Source organism: Ambystoma mexicanum, chromosome 6q, assembly GCF_040938575.1.
Source record: "Ambystoma mexicanum isolate Mex_15411 chromosome 6q, UKY_AmexF1_1, whole genome shotgun sequence".
NCBI classification, from domain to species: Eukaryota; Metazoa; Chordata; class Amphibia; order Caudata; family Ambystomatidae; genus Ambystoma; species Ambystoma mexicanum.
Genome location: NC_090937.1, coordinates 851,663,228 through 851,687,426, shown reverse-complemented (window position 1 = coordinate 851,687,426; position 24,199 = coordinate 851,663,228).

Genomic DNA, 24,199 nt, shown 5'->3' with positions numbered 1-24,199 from the left:
GATTATGTTTTGTGACCAAAGTTTGGCAAAAAATACATATTATCACAAGCCCTGAGGAAGGACATCCATGTCCAAAATGCATGGGCCTACTAAGTGATACACCTGCCAATCCAAAAATTATTTACAATAAATTGAATTGGAAGAATTGCTTTATAAGGTTTGTGAAGTGACTCTCTTAGAACTAAACAAGATATCACTATACCAGTGTGAAAACCAAAAAGCTATACCACTTTACAGTGGTAATCAGGGTGTGCAGCCCACACCGTTGGCCTCACGGCCAAAGTCTCTTTTCTTGTGACAACACATCCATATACCACTAGCTGAGCCCTATCTCCACATCTTGTCTCTCCTGACTTTTTTGATTATTTTTGAACAATTCAGCTTCCTCACCTGGACAGCCTTTATTATTTCTCCAATCTGGGAAGGATAAATTAACTTCTTGCTTGTCCATCCTAGTCCATCTTCCATCCTTCTTGTTTTCATATAGCTGTCTTCATATGCAAATGCCATTTTTGATGGCCATCGTAGCAATCCACATTTTCTTTAGAATTGTCCTCTGGTTGTGCATGTTGCTAGATAACTAAGGCATGTTGCATCGTGTGTAGACATTTCTCTTGCAATAAACGTTATTCCTGCATTCGTGGCATACAGTATTAGGGAACAAACCTAACAGTTGCGTCCGACGTTCTTTCGCCCACCTCTTTCATGTGCTGGCACCATAGATTATTTTTTAAATGAATCGAATTATCAAGATATGTATTTATATCTTCTTGGTATGCCTCAAAATCCGTTTTATAGCTAAGCAGGTGTCTAGGCACATTCGAGAAAAGGTTGTATGTACCCCCATTGGGAACAATAATAAATGTTTCATTAACATCATTCATCCCTGTGTTGCTCCGTGTACCATGTCTAAATACCAAAATGATAAGGAAGAAAACACAAACCATAATACAAATTATATTGTCATCAATACTCCATGAAAACGTATCGACTTTCTGAATAGCAGGGAATCTCTGAAATATTGAAGCCTCTCCATTTTGTGTTTACTTAATATGCAAATTTGTTATCTCCTTTTTGATCACTTTTATATCAGAAACTGCAATATGATTGCAATTATCACTCTCCAAATGATACAGTTTTTCTTGGGATCTCAGAGAAACATGATTATATTTACTCCTATTTGTATCAGGGCTGCATAAAACTGTATTATGTAGGAAAAACCATCATACATGTTACACCTTTACAACGATGGCAGTCTAGACGACATTGGTCGTTATACAGATCCGCACTTCGCGGGAATTCCAAGATGGCGGGGAATCGCCGGCACAGGAGGATTGACAGTCTAGTTGCTGCACGTCTTTCACTCACGTGATCGAACGATCACGTGACTGCTTTAAAAGACCAGAAACCTTCCCTTCAGAGCGTCGCTTCTGCAGGCCAGCCTTCTTTCTCAAAACAGTGAGTTACCTTTTCTCCAGAACCAGGACTCTTCTCTTTTTCCTTCATTTCTATCACTTACCTTGTGCTTCATCCAGAATCACCAGGTCTTTTCGGAGCCCACTCTCCCGACACCATCTCCCACCTAAGGAATAGATCAGTGAAAGGGTTACATCAGTAAGTGGGGACTACTTCCAATAGAATAACTATCCCACTCTATCCACTCTCATACTCCCCTTCTCTTCTTTCTTCTGTAGAGAACTCCGCTTCTGCTGCTACAAACCTTGCGCCAAAGAAGAGATCGCTACCCAGAAGCACTCGTTAAGACCACCCAGGGTTTTCTTCCCCAGAGGGTTTCCCTGGGGCTCCTGTCTCTCCCTCTCTGGCATTCAGTTTCCCCAAGATTTGGAGAAGGCAGGGGTCTCCGGGAGATTCTCCCTTGCTGCTCCAAGAGATTGCCATCAGAACAGGTTAGGGACCATAATTGATTGACTGCCTTTAATTGTAACAGTTGCGTGGATGGGAATCCTTTAATTTCTGGGCCTATACGAGAACAGACCCAACCAGTGACATGCTTGATTGCATCCCACCAGGAACAACTGGTGTTCGACCTGATAAGAGCGGCCCATTTCCCGGTGATTTTAGGACTCCCTTGGCTCCGTACTCATAATCCGTTAATTAATTGGACGGCAGGAACACTCTTCTTGGGCTCTGAGTACTGTATTAGTCATTGCCTATCTCAAAACGTGGTCGGATTGCAGATCCCTTCGGAGAATCCTAAGATTCCAGATGTCTCCTCTGTCAGCCAGTTGCAACTGATCCCACCATGTCATCAACAATTTTCCAAGGTGTTCTCAAGTCCTCGCTTTCCAACATTACCTCCACACCGCAGGGATGACTGTCATATCCCTTTACTTCCAGACCAGCCTCTTCCATTCGGACGGATGTATGTTTTGTCCCAAAAAGAAAAGACAGCTCTTAAAGACTATCTCCATTCCAACTTACAAAACGTATTGATCACCAAGTCCAAATCGCCTGTAGGCTCCTCTCTATTTTTTATTCCAAAGAAAGACACTGAGGAACTCTGTCCTTGTATAGATTACCGGGGACTTAATAAAATCACCATCCCTGACAAATACCCCATGCCCTTAATCAAGGACATTTTGGAAGCAGTTCGAGGAGCCGCGTGGTACACCAAGTTGAACCTTAGAGGGGCCTATCATTTGATCCGGATTGCAGCAGAAGATGAGTGGAAGACAGCTTTTCGTACTCCTTTCGGCCATTTCCAATACCAAGTCAAGCCCTTTGGATTATCCAACGCCCCCGCGGTGTTCCAACGCTTCATGGACCATTTGTTTTCTGATATTCTTTTGCATTTTGTTATTATCTATCTAGATGATATTCTGATATTCTCTGCAAACAAGAGTGATCACATTCGTCATGTCAACATTGTCCTGGATCGGTTACAAACTAACCAGTTTTATTGCAAACCCGAAAAATGTGTATTCCATCAAACTCAAGTCCCCTATCTGGGATTCATTTTATCAGCTCACGGCATATCCATGGATCCCAGAAAGGTGTCAGCCGTTGTAGACTGGCCACCCCCAACGACCGTTAAAGAGATTCAATGTTTTTTAGGGTTTGCACATTTTTATCGCAAATTAATCCCTGATTATTCTGAAACCATCCTGCCAATCACCAAGCTTCTAAAGAAGGGAGTCACGTTCCATTGGGATTTGCCTGCCCAACAAGTGTTTGATACCTTGAAAGGGTTGTTCACTTCTGCTTCGATTTTGATGAATCCCGATCAGACACGACCCTTCATCATGGAAACAGATGGCTCCCATCAGGCATTAGGGGCCGTTCTTCTACAAAGAACGGAACAAGGAGAAGAAAGACCGGTCGCATATCTCTCCAAGACTTTCACCACATCAGAAGAACATTATTCTTTACTCAAAAAGGAACTTTTGGCAATCAAGAGTGGAGACATCTTCTGTTGGGATCTTCCTTTCCAATAGAGGTACGCACGGACCATCAGAATCTTAAAGTCCTACAACAGGCCCAGAATACTAACAGCAGACAAGCACGGTGGGCCCATTTCTTTTTAGCCTATAATATCGAGTTCACTTTTGTACCTGGGAAACTAAACCTAAGAGCAGACGCTTTGTCTTGCAAGAACCCTCAGATGTGTCATGATCTCTGCTTCCAAAAGATCAGGACTTGCCCGACTCCCTTGGAAGCAGACCCATAACCCCGGTTCCGAGTGCCAGCCAGTCCCAATTGGGACCTTTTGGACCCTGTCCTGGCGCCAGTGGCACCAGGCTCATAAAGATGTCCAGTCCCAGCGCTGGAAGCGCCGGGCTCATAATGCTTGGGTGGACTTACCTGCAGCAGACCATGCTGTTTACTTATCTGCCAGTTGAACCCCTGATCCTCTTCTGTTTGGGACTACTTTTCCTGTTGGGTGGGGCAGGAGCCACTCCCTAGGTTCAGAACACTGGAACTCTTCTGGAAAGCAGGAACTCTTTTCTTACCTAGGCGTGGCTGTGGAAGGAGACACCTAAGCACTACAGGAGGCTATTTAAACCACACCCGATGGATGAATCTTGCTTTGCGTTATTCTGCATTCTCTGCAGCAGAACGCTCATCGTGTCTTCTGCTTCTGATCCTGGGCCTAAGGGAACAAAGGCTTACCATCCTGGAATCCAGTCTTCAGCAGCACCTGTAAAGACAAAGAAAGAACAGGTTAGCACTACGGTCTTCAGTGGCAGCGCATCTCTTACCTGGTCCATCGGCTGTCACCAACGCCTCGCGCTGCATTCCGGAATCTGAAAGACAAAGGCTTACCTACTCTTCGCATGCTCCGGAGGTCTTCGCACTGCATTCCGGCATCTGAAAGACAAAAGCTTACCAGCTCTTCGCACGCTCCGGAGGCCTTCGGCGCTGCATCCCGCATCTGAAAGACAAAAGAAGGTGCGTTTAAAGACATTGGGCAACTTTATTACTCACGTGCCACTACTCCTTCCCACGCCGAATCCAGTGGGTATTCCAGCACCCTTCAGCTTCTCTAAAGCTCCGAACTTGTACCTGCAAGATAAAAGGGACAGTTAGTGCGCATCGTGAAGCAGGCTACAAGCGCTTACTTACGTGCTTACAGGCGCTTCTATTCCTCACGCGGGTTCGATCCTCAACTCTCATCAGCCCACCATCCGCCATCGCCGGAACCCTGCAAAACAAGAGATATCATTACAAAAGACTTTTAAGACATTTGAAGTGCCCAGAACTTACCGTTCATGCAGTTAACGACGGACAGCAGTCCTCTGAGGTCAAGAGGCCTGCACCCTTATCCAGTGAAGAAACTGGTTACGGCACCCTGCCCCGAGGCAGATGGAGAGCTCGATGTTCACTTACCTAAGGTGAGGGCGTTAACCTTTGGGGTTCTACAGGAGAAGAGAAAGGGAAGAGGAGAGAGGCACCCAATAACCCCAGTTCATTAATCCCATATTTTCTATCTGCAGACATCTTACTCTTCGAGTCAGACATACAGTGCACAGAAGTCCAGCCCAAATAGCCAACCGTGTGTTACACATCACCTTTGAAGATACGGCATTCACCCAGTCAAGACCGGCGCCTCTGCGGGAATCAGGTGAGCGTTACAAGATGTCTAGATTCTGTTCGGAGAAGATGTTCCCTCATGCCCGATTCATTTCTATTATCTCGGATTTTCTTCAGAATCTCAGACATGAAACCTCTAGCCGACTACAACAATGCGAAGACCTAGCGGTTACTTATCATCTGACAAAAGACCATGATTTATACTTCCGTGCAGAACAGGTATTGGTTCCCACATCTGCGTTACAGTTGGAAGTGCTCAGAATGTGCCATGACTCCCCAGCAGCCGGTCATCGAGGTATGCAAACAACTCTCGACCTTATCAAATGACACTTCTAGTGGCCCACTCTCCAATCAGATGTCATCGACTATGTCAAGGCTTGTGGTATATGCCTTCAGTCTAAAACTATACGCGCTCCTTTAGGACTACTTGCCCGTATGCCCATCCCTTAGAGACCATGGCAATAATATCTACGGACTTCATAGTGGAGCTTCCACCTTCATCAGACAACACTACCATCATGGTTACCATAGACTACTTCACTAAATATGCCCACTTTACTCCACTGATCAAGATACCTGGAACAGACCAAATTCCAAGGTATTCATTTCTGAAATATTCTCTCGACATGGCCTTCCTGACGTCATTGTCTCTGACAGGGGCCCTCAGTACAGCTCGCAATTTTGGAAGAAAGTATGCTACGTTCTCGGAATCAAGAGGGCTCTTAGCTCTGGGTTTCATCCCCAAACCAACGGGCAGACAGAGCGCCTGAACCAGACCTTGGTGTGTTATTTACAATGTTTTGTTTCGGCAGCCCAGGACAATTGGTCTGAACTCTTACCTTTAGCAGAATTTGCCTATAACAATACCAAACACTCGGCTCTGAATACAATCCCCGTTCATTGCTCCTATGGATATCATCCTTCCTTTATCCCTACCATTTCCTCAACCACTTCAAGATTTCCCGGAGTGGACCAACTCCTAGCCGATATCCAGGAGGGACATAAGAAGGCTCTTCTAGCCCTTCAAGCAGCACAAGATCGAGCCAAGAAGTATGCTGATAAACAACGCCGAACCACTCCACCAGTTGGCAAAGGTGACAAAGTATGGTTGGCATCTCGGTTTCTTCCAAAACATCTAGTTCCTTCTAAATTGTCCCCCAGATTCTTTGGACCCTTCACAGTGATCGAGCGGGTGGGGGAGTTGGCAGTCCAGTTGTCCTTACCTCCTTCATGGAGCCGAATTCATCCAGTTTTTCATCTATCACAAATTAAGTTGGCAGTCCCAGATCGCTTTCAACGGTCTTCCAAACCTGTTCCCCCTCCTGTTCTGACTAATTCTGGGACCGAATATGAGGTGGCCGGCATTTGTGACTCCCGGTACCACCGGGGCCGTCTCCAGTTGCTCATTGATTGGAGAGGCTACTCCCCGGCGGACAGGACTTGGGAAACTCGTCTGGTGCGGTGGTTTTTTCGCCTTCACCCGGGTAAGCCGGAATTGCCTCCTCTGAGGAGGTGGCATAATGTTACACCTTTACAACGATGGCAGTCTAGACGGCATTGGTCATTATACAGATCCGCACTTCGCGGGAATTCCAAGATGGCGGGGAATCGCCGGCACAGGAGGATTGACAGTCTAGTTGCTGCACGTCTTTCACTCACGCGATCGAATGATCACGTGACTGCTTTAAAAGACCAGAAACCTTCCCTTGAGTGCGTCGCTTCTGCTCAGTATGACGCTTCATAAGTTGGCTATTCGCTTTTCTGAAAGATTCCAAATTATATCCATCAACATTACCTTAATTTCTTTTCTACCTTCTTCCCAGTCAGTATTCGAGCGCCTCCCGTCCTTCCCGCAAGAACCCCTTTCCTGAACTTCCGGTCTCATCATTCTCTTCCTGTTCAGGGTTAGCCTTCCCGTGCAGAATCCCTCTTGGGCCAGTCTTCTTTCTCAAAACAGTGAGTTACCTTTTCTCCAGAACCAGGACTCTTCTCTTTTCCTTCATTTCTATCACTTACCTTGTGCTTCATCCGGAATCTCCAGGTCTTTTTGGAGCCCACTCTCCTGACACCATCTCCCACCTAAGGAATAGATCAGTGAAAGGGTTACATCAGTAAGTGGGGACTACTTCCAATAGAATAACTATCCCACTCTATCCACTCTCATACTAACCTTCTCTTCTTTCTTCTGTAGAGAACACCGCTTCTGCTGCTACAAACCTTGCGCCAAAGAAGAGATCGCTACCCAGAAGCAATCATCAAGACCACCCAGGGTTTTCTTCCCCAGAGGGTTTCCCTGGGGCTCCTGTCTCTCCCTCTCTGGCATTCAGATTCCCCGAGATTTGGGGAAGGCAGGGGTCTCCGAGAGATTCTCCCTTGCTGCTCCAAGAGATTGCCATCAGAAGAGGTTAGTGACCATAATTGATTGACTGCCTTTAATTGTAACAATACAAGAGTGTGGGTATTATCTCTATAATAGGTAGCATGCACGATGGACGAATGATTCTTTTCTCTTCAAACTCCAGATTCTTCTTTCATTGTTCCTTTAATCCTATCAAACAAGTTTCAGGCTAAGTGCAAGTTGATTTTTGAGTAATGCTGATCTTTAGTTAATGGTGCTTGTGTGCACTTCATTTTCCTTATCCTCATTTCTAGCCATGGAACCTGTCTGCCTGCATGGAACTTCTTCTCTTGCTTCATTGTGGGAATCTGTGGAAGGGGTCAATGGATCACCTTTATACGATTTAATATCATGTAGGTGCAGCTAGGCACGTCTCCTTTTCAGTTTGACTGTGGTGCGACTACCTTCCTCCACCTGATGTGGCTCTTTAAAACGGGGTGTGTTACAGGTGCGCACAACATTTTATACCAGCACCTGATCTCCTGGATACAAAATAGGAGGTTTCAGCAACTCCTCGGTTTCAACAGGGTGATTGTTTTTGTCTCTTTTCTTTGACCCCTCCTATTTGGTTTTGATCTGTTGTGACATGAAAGAAATACTTGCAGTCATTGATGTTAGATAACCATGCATCTCATCATCTAATGTCTTTGCTACATTATGGGCATAAGTTCTTACTCTAGTTGGAGGAGCAAGTGGGATTCTCATACGGCGGCCAGTCACCAACTCATGAGGAGTTAGATGGTGATCTGAGCCGAACTGATTTCTTAATGCATACAAGGCTTGGGGTTAGGCAGTGTAGCCATCTCTTTTTCAGAGTAAATTTAAATGTGGCTATTCTCTTCTTTAAAAGTATGTTTAACCTCTCACAGACACCGTTGGCCTGTGGGTGATAAGCTGCAGTAAATGTGTGTCTAATCCCTAAAAAAATAACTACTTGCTCAAATAGTTCATTAACAAAATGCTGTCCATTGTCAGACCGTAGGACCTCACACACACCCCATCTCAGGAATACCTTCCACACAAGGAACTTGGCAGCATGCGTGGCATCAGGGTGCATGCATGGACCTTCCTCGATCCATCTAGAAAACGGACATACCACGACCAGCATATATCTGTAGCAGTTACATGTCTGTAGCAGATCTACATAATCTATATACAGATGCTGAAAGAGGCCATTGGGTCTGGGAATTGCTCTTCTCGCTATAAGTGTGTCTTGAAGTATATTTCTGACACACAATGCAATTTTCAATGTACTGTGCCATATGCTCTAACAGATTCAGAGAAAACCACTGTTCTGCAATTGTAGCAGCAAAACTCACTCAAGTCGATTCATGGAAAACCACTCTTCTGCAATTGAAGCAGCAAGACTCACTCAAGTTGCGTGTGCTGGGTAATGAAGCTGCTCCAGTGCTACTCTTAATAATGCAAGAGGCATAACTGGCTTTCCAGGGCTATCCTGTCTCCATATTGCTTCAGTGAGGGGATAAAGAACACCCCCTTGTTCTCCATAAATCCTGCACTTCTTGCAAATTCGCCCTCGTATTTCAATTAAGTGGAAAAAAATACAGAACGTTAAAGCCCTTCTTAACTCACAGGCATCATTCTGTCATTTGTTTAACATCTTCTTTTCCTAAACTGGACATAGGTGAATAATTGGCTGCATTTTTGGCCTCTACCTCTGCGGCTTTGTTTCAGCAGGCAATTACATCTGCTCTTTTAGAATGCGCTGAGCATTTTATGACTGCTAGAGTCAATGGAACACTTGATGCTTCTATAAGCCTGTCCAATAGGGCTGCATGTTGCACAGGAGTGCTGTCTGCATGAAGGAAGCCCCTCCTTTTCCAGCATGACAAACATGCATACACAGTTGACGTCACATAGGTGGAGTCAGAGTACACCATCACTTCCTCATCCTCAAAGCTCTGCAGTGCTTTGATGAGGACCACTAATTCTGCAGCCTGTGTCATGATGCCTACCCCCAGACTTCCGGATCAAGTCCATCAGTCCAGAGGGCAGACATCCAGCCCCTTATTGGAACCCACAAAGCCCCGGTTAGGGGCTCTATGGATTCAGTCCTGGCGCCTAGGTGCCAGGTTCATATATGGGATCAGTCCTGGCGCCTGGCTCATGCAGTCAAACTTACCTCATGCAGACCATGCCGCAAGGAACTCAAGCATTGGCCTTTGTGAGGCCAGGGAAGGACTACTTTTCTTCAGGGACTATTTTTTACTTGGGTGTGGTGCTTGGAACTATTTACCTGGGACTACTTTGGAAGCTATTTAAACCACGCCCGAAGAGCAGAACACGCTTTGCGTTAGTCTGCATTCAGCAGCCTAACGCTCACCGTGCCTACAGCCAGCATCCTGTTACCTGCCACGCCCGCTCTGAATCTGGACCGCATCCTGGGAAGAAAGGAAGAAGAGGAAGAGGTTAGAGCAAGAACCTACCTTCTAATCTTCATCGGCTCCTGAATCCACCGCATTCCTGCACAAAGAAAAAAAGACTTTGAAAAAATAAATGCGTCGCACCGCTAGCAGCTGCGCCGCGCCATGCTCACCAGTCTTCACAGCAGCTACACGATCTGGCGACGCTTACATCTCTTCGTAGCTGCATTCTCGGCACCTAGAGGAAGACAAGAATAAACAAGGTGAGCCGACAGTAAACATAGACAATCTTGGTTACCGCCAGGCACTTACTTGATTTGCTGCCCGAGGTATAATTCTTCGGCATCCAGCATCTTCTTACGCCGCACCTGTAAAAGGACAAAAGCACTTTGTTAGAGGCATTTAGCATCATTATTTTCTACCGGACAGTGCTGGATAATACAGACTCTTACCTTAGCGCGACCTGCTGCCAATCAGGAGAATTCCTTTTGGACCAAGCTGCAAGATAAATAAAGGAAAGGGGAAATGAGTGAATAGCAGACATTGGAACTCTAAAGACTATATAATTACAGCTCCACGCCACATTCCCCAGAGCCCTATTTCGTCTGGAACTCACCCTATTCCTTCGATCCAGTGGAGTAACTGGCATTCTACACGCCCCTGCAATCAGCGCAGGATGGAGAGTTCATCATTTCAAGCACTAAGGTGAGTACATAAAGGGAATATCGGAGGTGTTCAGTGGGAACGAATTGGGTGCAGGTATCCTCGCAATCCACGGGTGGCTAACTCCCTTCTATTGTTTTCAGGAAACTACTCTTACGGGTCAAGCAGACAAAACTAGGAGGGCCAGTCCAGTCAGCCATCTCCGCCCTACGAGTCACGCTGGTGGAGACCACTGCTGTTCAGTTCCGTTCAACGCCCCTGCGGGAACCAGGTGAGCGTAACAGCCTGTGCTGAAGAGTTTGAAGATAATCTCACAGTTTCACTACCTCAAATTCCCCCTCTCAATTCCGTTTTCCTACTGCTGATCCTTTGTGCCTTTCAACAGTTTTTTGATCAATTCTCAATAACCCATCAAAAAAGACAATCTTCGCCCCTCTCAAGAGCATTTGCTATAACATGGGGGATTTCGTTATAATTTTCAGCATAGATTGTGCAACCATGTGCATAGTCATCCTCTCCCACTGGATTGGCTATAAACATTATTAGGTCCTCTACTCATCTACTTGGACACCACTATCCTGATGCTTATCATGACATGCACTTAAACCTCAAAGTTAAAATATGGACTGATCTTTGACAAAACTTGGCATAAAGTTTCCATATTACCGATTGGATTTTCATCACTATACTAAACCCTTGGATTAAATAAGACATTTCTTTTGAAAGAAGGAACAAAAAGAATATTGGAGTACCATTTTCTCTCCTGATGAACCATTTCTACAAACAATAGGGAAACACATGTTGAGAGATTATTGAGAGATTATCATTACCTATACAAGCTAAAACAAGCAACACTTGCTAAACTTGCTAGACAAAGCTACACTGTGGTTAAATCCAAATTTGTGATGTAACACCCAACAATTTTCTTCAACTTTGCAACAAAGTAAATTGGATCATTCAATTTTTGAATTTCAGAAAAGTTTGGATGTTTCATTTCCTTAATTGGCTCACCAACCAATCTTTCACAAACTAGGTTGGCGCACTTTAGTTTCTTTCTCATCACTACCTATTTATTATTAGGTTCACTGTTTTACATCTAACAATTTTTATTGCAGGATTCAATATAATTACCTCATATCCTGATGATCTTTGCATGGTCAATGTACTTTGGGGCTTCTCAAAAATGGCCAATAATGCATGCCCTACAAATAAAGTTATTGAACACCCCATGGTTATACTTGAACCCTTTTCTATTACGACTGCAGCATCTGCAAACGGCTGATCACAAGGGTAGTGTCCTTTCATAACTGTATCTAAAATCCCACTATAATGAGCTAATGGCTTGTGCCCATGTCCTAATCTCATTTTTTGTGTGAGAACTGATGTCATAACTTCTCCATTTCAATGGGAGAATAGGTAAAATTCTTCATGATAATCTAAAATCCCTAACACAGGGGCTGTGCTAATGGCCTTTTTTCATTATTCAAATCCTTCAGTCATCTCATCTGTCCATGTTAATGTGCTCTTGTCTACCTGAGCTTCTTCAAGTCCTTTGAAAAGTGGTCGAATATATATATTGTAATCAAACACCCAGGCTCTACAGTCATTACATAAGCCTAGAAATTGTTGCATTTCCCTCACTGTTTTGGGTGCTGAGATTTTCATAATTGCTTCTGCCCTTTCAGGTGTCACTTTTTTCACCTCATTAGAGATGAATTGTCCCAGTCTCGGGAGGACAGCTATGGGGCAACGCGCTCACCTTGGAAGCAAGACGAGACAGAGCAATGCAGGTTCGATCCCAGGGTCCGCGCTCAGAAACCTCAGGGTATTAAGCGTGTTATAAATAACCTATCATATCATATATGCATGACTTCTTCTTGTCAATATTGTAACTGTTCTTTATCTACTGTATACCCTTTTTCTGTGAGTATTGTCATGAGCTTAACTGAGTCTTCTCTGCACCTTTCTTCTGTCTCACTGCACACCAAAATGTCATCCATGTATTGGATTATCGCACTTTTAAGTTGGACATTACTCAAGTCCATCTGGAGGACTCTCTTAAATATTGAAGGGGACTCAGAGTACCCTTGGGGCAATCAAGTATGCTTCAAGCAGATCGTTCTATAGGAAAAGGAAGTGAATTCTTGTGAGTCTTCGTGTAGGGGAATTGAGAAAAATGCATTTTTTAAATCTTTAACTGTAAAATATTTGGCTTTAGATGGGATATTGCAAAATATTGTCGCGGGATTTGGAACTAAAGTAAACTCTGCTTTGACTATATTGATTAGGGACGAAGTTCCTGGATAAAGCTCCATGACCCACCCCCCCCCCCCTTTGATTATTTCACAGGGATGGTACACGGAGAGTCAGAAAGCACTAATATGCCTTGCTTTATAAAAGCGAAAAGGGTCTCAAATGTGCCTTCATCCGCTTCTCTCAACATGGGGTATTGCTTTGCCTGTGGCAAAAGGGCTCCTGGTTTAATCTTAATTTGAACGGCCCCTATTCCTTTTAATAGACATATATCATATGGGCTTGTGGTCCATAAAATACTTGCCACTTTCTCTAAGTCTTCCTGAAAAAATGGCGGTCTCCTTTTTACCTTTTTACTCCTTTTGAAATTGATGAAAATGTATTTCTAACCACTGATGCCTATGTTGATTTCTGTAAAGAATTTTCCATTCAAGAGATGATGTTATGTAGATACTTGTTATAAGTCTATCACCATAATTCAATCAATTTTTTCATTTTGGTTTCTTTGTTCCTTTGGCTGCAGAACAGACTTGAGACGTATGCTCTACTACTGTTTGAAGCTTTTCTCCGTGCTCTTCCATTATATCAGGACACCGCATTTTGTGTTTTGCTGTTTTGATAAGGGAAGCTGTGTGTAATAAAATTGCACCATTAATAATAAAAATTGCTTCTCTTAATAATATAGAGCATACCTATACAATATAATCCATTTGTCTTGTTCACCCTCTAGGGGTTTCTAGATTACATCACTAGTATGAACCACTGGTGAATCTTTGTAAACAACACCAATTTAAATACAATCAAGTACATACTAAACTTATAGTATGTTTCAACTTTGTCAGGCGGCTACCCCTCGTGTGACACACGGTTTACCTCAGCCTTAGGTTCCGCCTTTATGGGCTACCCCTCTCATTTTTACCAATGCCATTCTCTGCGGTATTTCTATATTCTTTACTTTAATCCATTAATTGGGGCTTATAAAAAATACTAATTCATCGTCTGAGCAGTTATTGCTAAACAGCTCTTTGTCCGTCAACTTTGTCAATCTGTACCTTCACTGAGAGCTATCTCTGTTCTCCATCCTCTTCCCTCATCATCTGTCCCATGGAGCATCGCCCTTTCATCTCTGACCACTGCTGCTTCTACTGCTAAGGGAATAATCTGCCCTTCTTCATCATCCATAGGGATTTCTGGCCTAAACAAAAATGAATCAGGTATTCTCAATATTTTGCCTATCAGTCTGGGTAACGATGATAATAGAAACGTCACTCCATACAGGAAAACCTCTGCATCGAAAGGAACTCCTCATAATGCCTTCTGGCCTTTAAAAGCTCAAATAAACTCTCCCACATTCATGTAATGTATCCATGGGGTTGAACATCCCATCGTCAGTGAGAGATATTGTCATGTTATGCTTCATCATTAATTCATGTTCTAATATGTTAACTGGCATCTGCCTAGAATATAATAATGGCATCGACATATCATGTTCTCCATTGGAGATTAGTAATTCATCTGTAAAAGTAATTAAACTCATCGCCCCAGAGAATCCGTGAGCATTCATGACAGTACCTTACATTGGGTATTTTCCCTCACGGACACAGGAACGAGTTGCTCCAGTGTCTACAAGAAATTAAAATGTCTTGCCTCCTATTGTCACCTTGATCATCACCTTGATCCTGGGACCCTCTTTGGGGTCTGCGGTACTGATATTACTGAACAAATCAGGGCACCCTCTGGGCTATCCTATTGTGGGTATAAATTCATCCCTGTCCCTGTAAAAGGATTTCTTCCTATCCCACTCACGCTCCCCATTTTGCATGCAGGTGCTTGCTTAGCTCCTGCAATCACATTCCATGGGGGTACCATAGCCTGTTGTGTCTGTGCTACTGCTCATGTACATGCTGTGCTTGCATGGGTACTTACATTTGCTGTGGCACTGACTGCCTTTGCTGGAGCTGCTGCGCATATGTCTTAGCCTGCATGTGATATTGGGCATAATATTCCTGTGGTTCTGCATTATATTGTGGAGCATAATCCATCTTCCCTCTTGGAGCTTGCCAATTGTGTTGCATGCCTCTTCTGCATGTCCTAGCTATGGGCCCCATTTCTCTGCAATTCCAACATTGTGGTGGCCGTCTGCCATTAAATCCTCCTCTTCCCCGAGGGTTTTGGAATCCACCTCGTCCTACTCCTCTAGACCAATTCCCTCTTCCTTTTGGCAAAAGGTTGTTCACACTCTGATCTGTGGAATACCCTGTATTATTTTGCTGTCCTCATTGTAACTCCTGTGTCACCCTTCCTTCATTACTCGTCAATACCACTCCTTGTATGGCTATTTTTGATAACTTCTTGTGAAAGTTTGGCTTTCTTCTGCTTTCTATTCTCAGCTTTCTTTTTTATTCTTTTCCTGCATCAATCGGCAGGGATACACAATTGTCAATTGTATTTCAGCCCATGGCTCCGCTTCCAATCCCACCTGTTTTCTCAATTGCTGTTGCACTGGCTCGGGAAGCCCTTGACACAAAATGTGGTAAAATAACGCTACAATTTTATCCCATGGTTTATGAGTCTCCTGATGCCATTTATCTTGAATATCTTGAATACAAGCAACAGGATCGTCATCCTCCCCCATCTTCCTAGTCATAATTGCACCCATATCTGATGTATCAGGATATTGCACTCCGAGAGCGCGCCATACATCTGCTCTGCAATTATTAAATGGTGATTCATTGTGTGTTATATTTTCCGCAGTAACGCCTGCATATCCTGCTCACTTCCAAATGTCGTCAGCTTACCCCCCAAGAATAGCTGCTTGTATGTCTTTTATGTCACCTATAGGTTGCGTCATTCCTAAAGTCATTCTTTATAACTCATAAATCAATTTTCCCGCACTAGAAGTAAAAACTCAGCAATTTACATCTTAAATTGTCTTTATCCATCTGTGGCCACGGTATATATTGTAGTCGTCCTCCCCCCTTCTCCAATAATGTGAATTGTGAAAAAAAGCACTCCTGGCGATGCTTTGTATTTTCCAGGCAGGGCTTGTTTCACCCGTTTGTCTCCATCCTGCTAATGCCCTTAACCTACTTACATAAGGCAATGATACATATCCTGTACTGCGCGATCGTTCTTGTGGTTGATCGGTATATAACCTCAATTCTGGTGTTCTCTCTTTAGGGTCTTTCTAAATCTGACAATGTGTCCTCCTCTCATTGCGCTTTCTCATTCTCCTCCATTTCTTGCTCTGACATCACTGTATATCTTGTCTGTGTCCTAAACAAATGTAAAAGAGGAGTGTGCCCCATAATGGCGAGTCAATCTCGACTGCCGATGCTTACCATATGGTTTATCCGGTTCTTTATTTCACCACATTGATCCATTGGCGGCAGGGCATTATCAGTCACTGTTTATAATCTCAAAGGGAACTATTTTAACCACTTTCTTCATTTACATTTTAGTTTCCTTTGATTTTTACCCTCCTAATTGACATCAATCTCTTAGTCAAAAAATCTACTAATCACCTTACATTTTTACTATTGTTTTATATCTATTAGTTTAAACACAACAAAAGCTTTATATTGAGATTTACATAACCCCACACATGTGCACTTTTTTAATTTTACTGCGTGCGCCTTCCTTTACTATTTCAGTACATTTACCCCTTCTCCGTTTCTCTCCTTTGTGGAGTTCGATATGCATTCTTCTGTGAGCCTTGTCTCAGAAATCTTGAATATTTTTGAGCGTACCCTTCTGTCCCCCTTGGACCCAGGAATCGAGGTATCTACTTCTTCTCTTTATAATCCCCCCAAAAACAATCTTGTTTCTTTTTATACTTATTATTTACAACACAATCCCTCTCCATTTTTGCCACTATCAATGTTCTTCTTATGTCCATAGCTCAGCTGAAGTCCCCAGGCATTGATTCTCCCTAAATCGACCAGTTCGCCTTTCATCCACGAGGCACCTGTAGGGAGTGGACAGGAATTTCGTCAAAGCAGCATCTGCTGACCGTCTCGTCCAACACCTGTTTTCTGTTCTCCGCTTTCTGCAGGAAGCTCTGTGGTTGTCTAGCTAATGGTGGTATCAGTCGATTGTCCAGAAGTCTGGATCTGGGCCTAGGCCGATTAGACTGTAACCATCTGCACTGCTACCAAATGTGCTCTAGCACCTTGAAGCGCCCTTTGTGCTACATGGAATTACAAATAAAGATCACAGAAAAAAAACCCACACAGATTCAAAGAATGTGGCAAAACACTAGGTAGGGAGGCCAGAAAAACATCAGACTGATTGCATGTACTCTCACAGAGCTGCTTGATTACACAGGGGTCTTTATACCCCCAATGTGCGCCATCTATGACATCATTCTATGTGGCAAATCATAAAACATATTGAGGGAAGAGATTGGTTAAGGGAACATATATACTTATAGAATATATAAGGATTAGTGAATCATTGGCTACCCCTTTTCTGTAGGGCATGCCTTGAACTACCTCTAAATATGTATAGTACATACTATAGCGGAAAAACATTGGTCTACGCAACATTGTATGATAGGTTGTCCATCAAACCCACTGATTGGTTGGCATACTATTCCAACCTTGGACTTTCGATAATTTTAGCAGCACGTAAGCGAAATCAAAACGTAGGTGTTAGATTCCCATCAGACTACTCCCCGTTTTCCCAATTAGTCCACCACCTCTCATCGGTAGGCCATAAGCCAAAGTCTTCCTTTTGTAGTTGACCCTGTTTACTGCTCACTGGCCTGGAACATTCAAGGGCGTCTATGCACACCACTATCTTTGCCTGGGGCTTAATGAAGGGCCCTTGTTCTCTTCTCCGAAATCACATTAGCAAACCACACATGTGTCCATTTCAACCTTCTATTTTCTGCTATTTGATTTAATTATGCTAGATGTACTTACTCCTTTTGGCCTTGAGAGACTTGCTCACTCTTTCTCATATGAACTGTGTGCGCTTTTAATTGACCAACAATTGGCTTTCACAGATGTTTTCTTATTCTTCAATCTATGAGGAATTGTCATGAGCGCTACTCCCGAGGAGCCAAGACTGGCCCAGCGTCCCCGGAAGCAGGCTCATCATCCACACCCCCGGTTCCAGCAGACCCCTACAGGGGCCCTTTGGACCATGTCCTGGCGCCTCTGGCGCCAGGCTCATAAGGAACCACAGTCCCGGCGCCATGGGCGCCGGGCTCATATTCTTAAAGTGTGCAGTAGTGATTGGGTGGACTTACCTGTGGCAGACCATGCTGCATACTCACCTAGAACAATCCAAGCTGGGTAAAGTCCCAGCCACTGTCTGGGAGGGACCAATCCTCTGTTACAGGAACTCTTTTCTTACCTGGGTGGGGCTGATGCTAATCCTCTGACACTGGAACTCTTTTCTTACCTGGGTGAGGCTGGAGGAAGAATACGCACCAAAGCACTTCTCCACTATTTAAACCACGCCCGATAGAATTCACGTGCTTCGCGTTATTCTGCAACAGCAGCAGGACGCTCACCGAGTCGGCTCCTGCATTCCAGGTCCAGACACACCCTCAGCTTCTCGAGCAGCAACCTGTGGATGAAGAAAAGGCAGAGGAACATCTACTCACCAGAACTCAGCCACAAGAGTACAGTCTCCGACAACCTGCAAATAAAGACATAAGGTTAGAAAACGGGCAACACGCTCGCAGCTGCGCTCACTTACCTTATCCATCCGTGATCACACCGGAGTTCACCGCGGCCTTCGCTTCGGCAGCATCCCAGCACCTGGAAGACAAAAGACATTGTTAGTGGTGTCCGAGCCGAAGGGTTCGCAACTCAGTTATACTTATGCGCTTCTTCACGCGCAGCAGCGGCAGCATCGCCCTAAGCATTTCGGCATCTGAAAGAAAGGAAAAGACATTATCAGAGGCGCCCATTTGGAAACGGCCACAATTCAGTTATACTTACGTGCCACCGCACGTGCAACAGCGGCGGCATCGCCCACAGCATCTCGGCACCTGAAAGACAGAAAAGGACATTATAAAAGGGTGCTCCTTCAGAAGCGGCCTCAGATCTTCTATACTCACGAGCCTCTTCTTGCACAGCAGTGGTGGTGTCGCCAACAGCTCCTCGGCACCTGAAGGACTATTACAAGCCACAAAAGGACACTGAGCCTAAACACTGAAATCATCCAGTGACGTAACTGGATTCCACGCGCCCCTGCACCAGAAGCAGGATGGAGAGCTCGGCTTTACTAAACCAAAGGTGAGAGTTCGTGGAGACCAGTCGAGAACCAAGAAGTGGGAAAAGCAGAAGATTGGTTGGAGAACTTATCCAACCAGCTTGTAATTACCCCTTTTTCTTCCACCTGCAGAAAACTCACCTTACAAGCCAGACAGTCAATATTCGGCGGTCCTTCCCAGAGCGTTTTCCGAGTTCTACGCCTCATCATAGTCATAGAAGCCACTGTAGCAGTCCAGTTTGGGTCAGCACCTCCGTGGGGATCAGGTTAGCGTTACAGGAATGTCCCATATTCAGAGTTTATCCATGTAACTCCCTTTGTGCTCTGTGCTTATTTCTTTAAATAGCATCCATTATTCTGGACCAACCTTGACTCATCGTCGGTTCTGCACATGGAACTATTCTTCCACATCTCCTGCTCTTGCAGCCTTAGTCTGTCTCTGAGATAGCTTGGTTGTACCAGATATGAATCGGAATCCATTTTTCTATCATGGCGGTCCTAGCCACCTTATAAATACCTTTGTAGAAAGCTTCTATATGTTTCCTTTCTACCTTTCATTACTGTGTATTTACAGTTATTGATTAATAAGTAACTTCATCTTCTTTGTAGTCATGATTACTTTAACTTTGGGTACATGTTTCTATTTGTGCTTCAGTTACATTTTTATTGTTAAGTATTTTTATATCGTTTCAACATAAGTTTACATATCTTCTTTGTAACATCGCTCTGTTCTCATCAGATTTCACTTTATGCTCCATGATGTCCATAGGTGCATGCTGACAACCTTCCATGCAAAATCCTTCTACTGGCTCAATGTTAGGGTACATCTGTATGGCTGTATGAGTGCATAATGTCTCCCGAACACTCGATGTGGCATGGGAACAACACAGGGGTTCCCATTTACTGCTTTTCTCTGACCATTACAGTATGACGGTAATGAGGGGGTGAAAACCTGTGAGAAAGTGGCTACCTGTTCCTCTACAGAAGAAATTAGCTAAATTGAGCATGGAAGGAGCTATGATTACTAGCACCCTGGAAGGGCAGCACGACCTGAGACAAGCACAGGAATGGGTTTACACAGACCACAGAATGGAAATGGAAGGTTTCCAGAGTGAGAGAAGAGGTCTTCAGTGAAGAAGAGGGAGTGACTTCAGAGGGGTTATGCCCCGGTTTGGAGGACAGTGTTGGTGCTGTGGGAAGATGGGACATTTTGCAGGAGAATGCAGGAGCAGACCACCCTAATTTTATGATCCCCATGCATACCCTAGTGAACCAACGTTTGCACTCACCCATCATCCGCCAATGAAGATGCTGCACCCACTTACCCCATATGTCCCAGGTAAAATGCCTGCCCCAACACACAATCCATTACAACAACAGCAGTTTCAGTGCCCAATGCCCACACAGTCAATTCAGTACCAGGCACCGACTGTCACACAGGTATACATGCAGCAACCATCTCCACAGACCCCTACAGAGCCATGGGATAATAATCTCTTGCTGAAAAATACACAGGCATGGGATAAAATCCCTTGTCACAATGTACAGTGCGGCAGTGCACCGGGGCAAGAGTTTTAGGGGGAAACCACTTCCGGGAACACACTCTTACCCATAGGATAGCCCACAGAGAGATCTGACGTGCCCAGTTCTGTGAGTTACTGCCAACCCAGAAGAGGAACCCAAGGGAGGAGTGCAGATAGGAAATAAACATTTACATTTATAGATGAGACAGGGGCTACAAAGTCCTCTATTAGGGAAGGGTGGTTTCTCTTGCCAGGTAAAATAATGGACATGCAGGGATTTTCTGGGAAAATTATGCTGGTTCCTTTCACTGAAGATTTACCCATCAAAGTAGTCACACAGGAAGTGTCAGCTCTATTATTGTATTCAGGATATTCCCCAGTAAACCGTTTGGGCAGGGACCTTCAGGTGAATTAAATATGACCATTGCATTTACAGAGGAAGGAGTAGCGTGCTCAACATCAAGCATATACCATGCTAGAGCTGCCATGATCACATAAGCGCTTTACAGTGATGGTACCCTTACATCCAGATTTGCTTCTTTATGAGGTGACTGTGTTGTTAGAATGAGTGCCAGGAATAAAGGCTAGGATGCTGTGTGCACCCACAGAGTTTCTGTTCAGGCCCGCTATCGCCCAGTAACATGCCCCAGGCACAATCATTCCGTTAGATTTGGAAGAAGTGAATATGAAAAAGGATAGAGTAATTCTATTAGGAACAGATGAAGAAGGAGATGAATGATGTACAGTTTTGTGCATTGACCCGACACAACTACTGCAAGACGTATCTGATGAACAGTTGTTCAAGAATACAGAAGACACAGAAGAAATGATTTTAGAATGTGCATACCATGCCAAATTATGAATCTACATAGAGAGGTACCACAAACTATGCTCGTTGCCACAACATTGCCATCACACGTACAAGAAGATATGGAGAAGGTACCCAGTAACTTATGGACCAGTAACCCCCATGGTTTAGCCCTATTGAAGGGCATAGGGGCTGTGCATATCAAATTGAAGCAAGGCACAATGTTTCTCAGAGTACGGCAGCACCCCCTGTCACGAGAGGCTAATGAAGGGATTTATAAAACCATTTTCGCACTATGGCAAGAAGAAATTTCTGCTACACCTGCTAGAAAGAATTCACTATTTGAAAAATTGTAATAATCAATTATGTGAACCAAGTTTTTTTGAAGAAATCAATTTATTATGTGAAGATTTTTGTTTCATGTTACGTGTTTGAACTGTCTTGGAAAGAAGGTTACAACAGGCTCCGATCATACAGCAGGCTCTCTGGTAGCTGAAAATCGTTACAGACATATTTTCTTCATCTTCCTCTTGGATTCAGCTCCAGTGGTCGACTTGCCAGCAGATTCCAGGATGGGAGTATTTATCAAGAACTACAGCACAACATCTGCAAACTCTACGTGCCGCTTACAGAAAGGGGTGGTCTGGCTGTCCAGGGAGGATGGCCAGCCCCCTCATTGGGAACTGGTTCCTTTCAATTGACCCTCTCCCTTGCTTCCAGCCTTCTAAGACACTTTGGAGCCTCTAGCGGGAATAGAAAGGATTCACGCCAAAGACAAAACCTCAACTGAGCTGAGGTCTTTCCCACCTAGAACGGCAGAAAAAGACCTATGAAACAACAAGCAAGTGAGAAATGGCAAAAAAGATGGAGCCTACCATTCTAGCAGAATGGTGGCCCTCCTGCACATTACGCTGATTTGACAGCCTGCAAGTAATAAAAACAAAGTCATGAAGGTAAAACCACTGCCACAAGCCATTCAAGTAATCTTGCAACCGTAACAAAAATGTTACCAGGAAAGTAAGAAAGGAGATACATTGTCTCCTCCCAGCACTCTACATAAGATGGGGTGTGCTGGCTCATTAAAATAAATGTAATGGGGATGGGAATCCTACTTTACTCCTTGGGAACAGTAGTTCAGCCAGGAAATAATAAGAGAATTAAAAATGAAGACACTGCATTTAAAATGATGTGTGCTGCCATAATACATTAAAGTCTGTTCAGCTCCAATAATACACTATGGAGAGACATAAAAAGGTCACCTATAAAAAGAGTAAAACATTAGGTGAGAGAGGAAAAAGATTCTCACTCACCTAGGTACAAGGTAAAATAATTACTAATTCCATGCTAAACGTTCTGTGGTTGACACGGGTAAAGAAGATTTATAGTTGAAAATCATACCTAACAGATGCCCAGTGACATTATATGTGGAACATGCAGTGTTTGCTATTTTAGGTAGATTGAAATCAATGCTCAAAACACAGAGTGCAATGGGCTATGGGGTCATATTGTCCAACTGGTCCATTCACATTGTCAGGTGCCGCACAATGCACCCAGCCACCTTCATTGTGGAACCCCTACAGCCAGGTAAGGATGTACATGACTGTGTAACATATGAAGGTCCTGAAGATAACACAACCCAGGTCAGGGAGGATGCACTTGAGGAGGTGGAAGTGTTCTTTGTTGATGGTCTATTGACGATTAATCAGGGGACAGGACAAAGACACACAAGTGCAGCAGTGGTGCGCTTTGTAGAGGAGGAACACAAGGGCATGATTAAAAAAATAGATTGTCAGCATATTACACCGCACAGGCAGCAGATCTCATAGCACATATAGAAGCATTGGAAATGTCACAAGGTACCTTTGTAACCATTGATTCTGGCTCAGCATACATCACCTCCACTGTGCATCCAGGATTGTACAAATGGCTCAAGAGAGGATTAAAAAAATCAGATGGCGCCCACGTGCAACATGCAGCATTGTTAGTAAGATTATTTTCTGCATTGACAGAACCATCAGTGGTAGCCGTTGGAAAATGTGTGACGCACACAAATAATACATACCAGGTTTCCTGAGGTAATAACACAGCAGACAAAGCAGTGAAAGAAGCAGCATACCTAAAATTACCAAATATAATGTCCCCAATATAGCAGTCCACTAGGTGCAACTGCCAGTTCCTTACATTGCAGTTCTCCTGACACAAATTATTGAACTATAGGGACAAGCGCCACAACAGGAGAAGGATTTGTGGATCAAGAGAAGTTGTTTCCTTTCACCAACAGATGTAATTTGGAGACAAACTACTACAGGTAAAAAAGTACTGCCCAGGAATGGCTTGCAGTTGCCGTTCAGCAATTGCACTATCCTACACTTATATCTAAGCAATATATTGCAGCAGAGATTCAAGAGGACTGGCTTGTCCCCAATCTCCAGGAAAATGTGGATAATTGAGTAGCAAACTGCACCACATGCCATCTTTACTGTACAGACCATACCCTTATAGCGTTGTAAGGTACATTGTCATGCCCCTCAAGGCCCTTTTGAGAGCTCCACATCAACTATGCCAACATGATTAACAGGTGCAGTAACTATCATTATTTGATTATTGTAATATGGCAATTCTCGCATTGGCTTGAAATAGGGCCCTGTACCCACCCTGATGCCAAATCAGCAGCTACATATTTGGTACACAAGGTATTTCCTCGCTGGGGAATATGTGATGTCCTAAGATCAGAAAACAGTACACACTTCTTTAATAACCTGTTCAAAGAAATTACCTCCCTGTTTTGCATAAAGCTCAAACTATGCTCAGTTTAACACCCACAAGACAATGGATTGCAGAGCAACTCAATGGTTTATTAAAACAGCACTCACTGGGGAAGAATTAACTT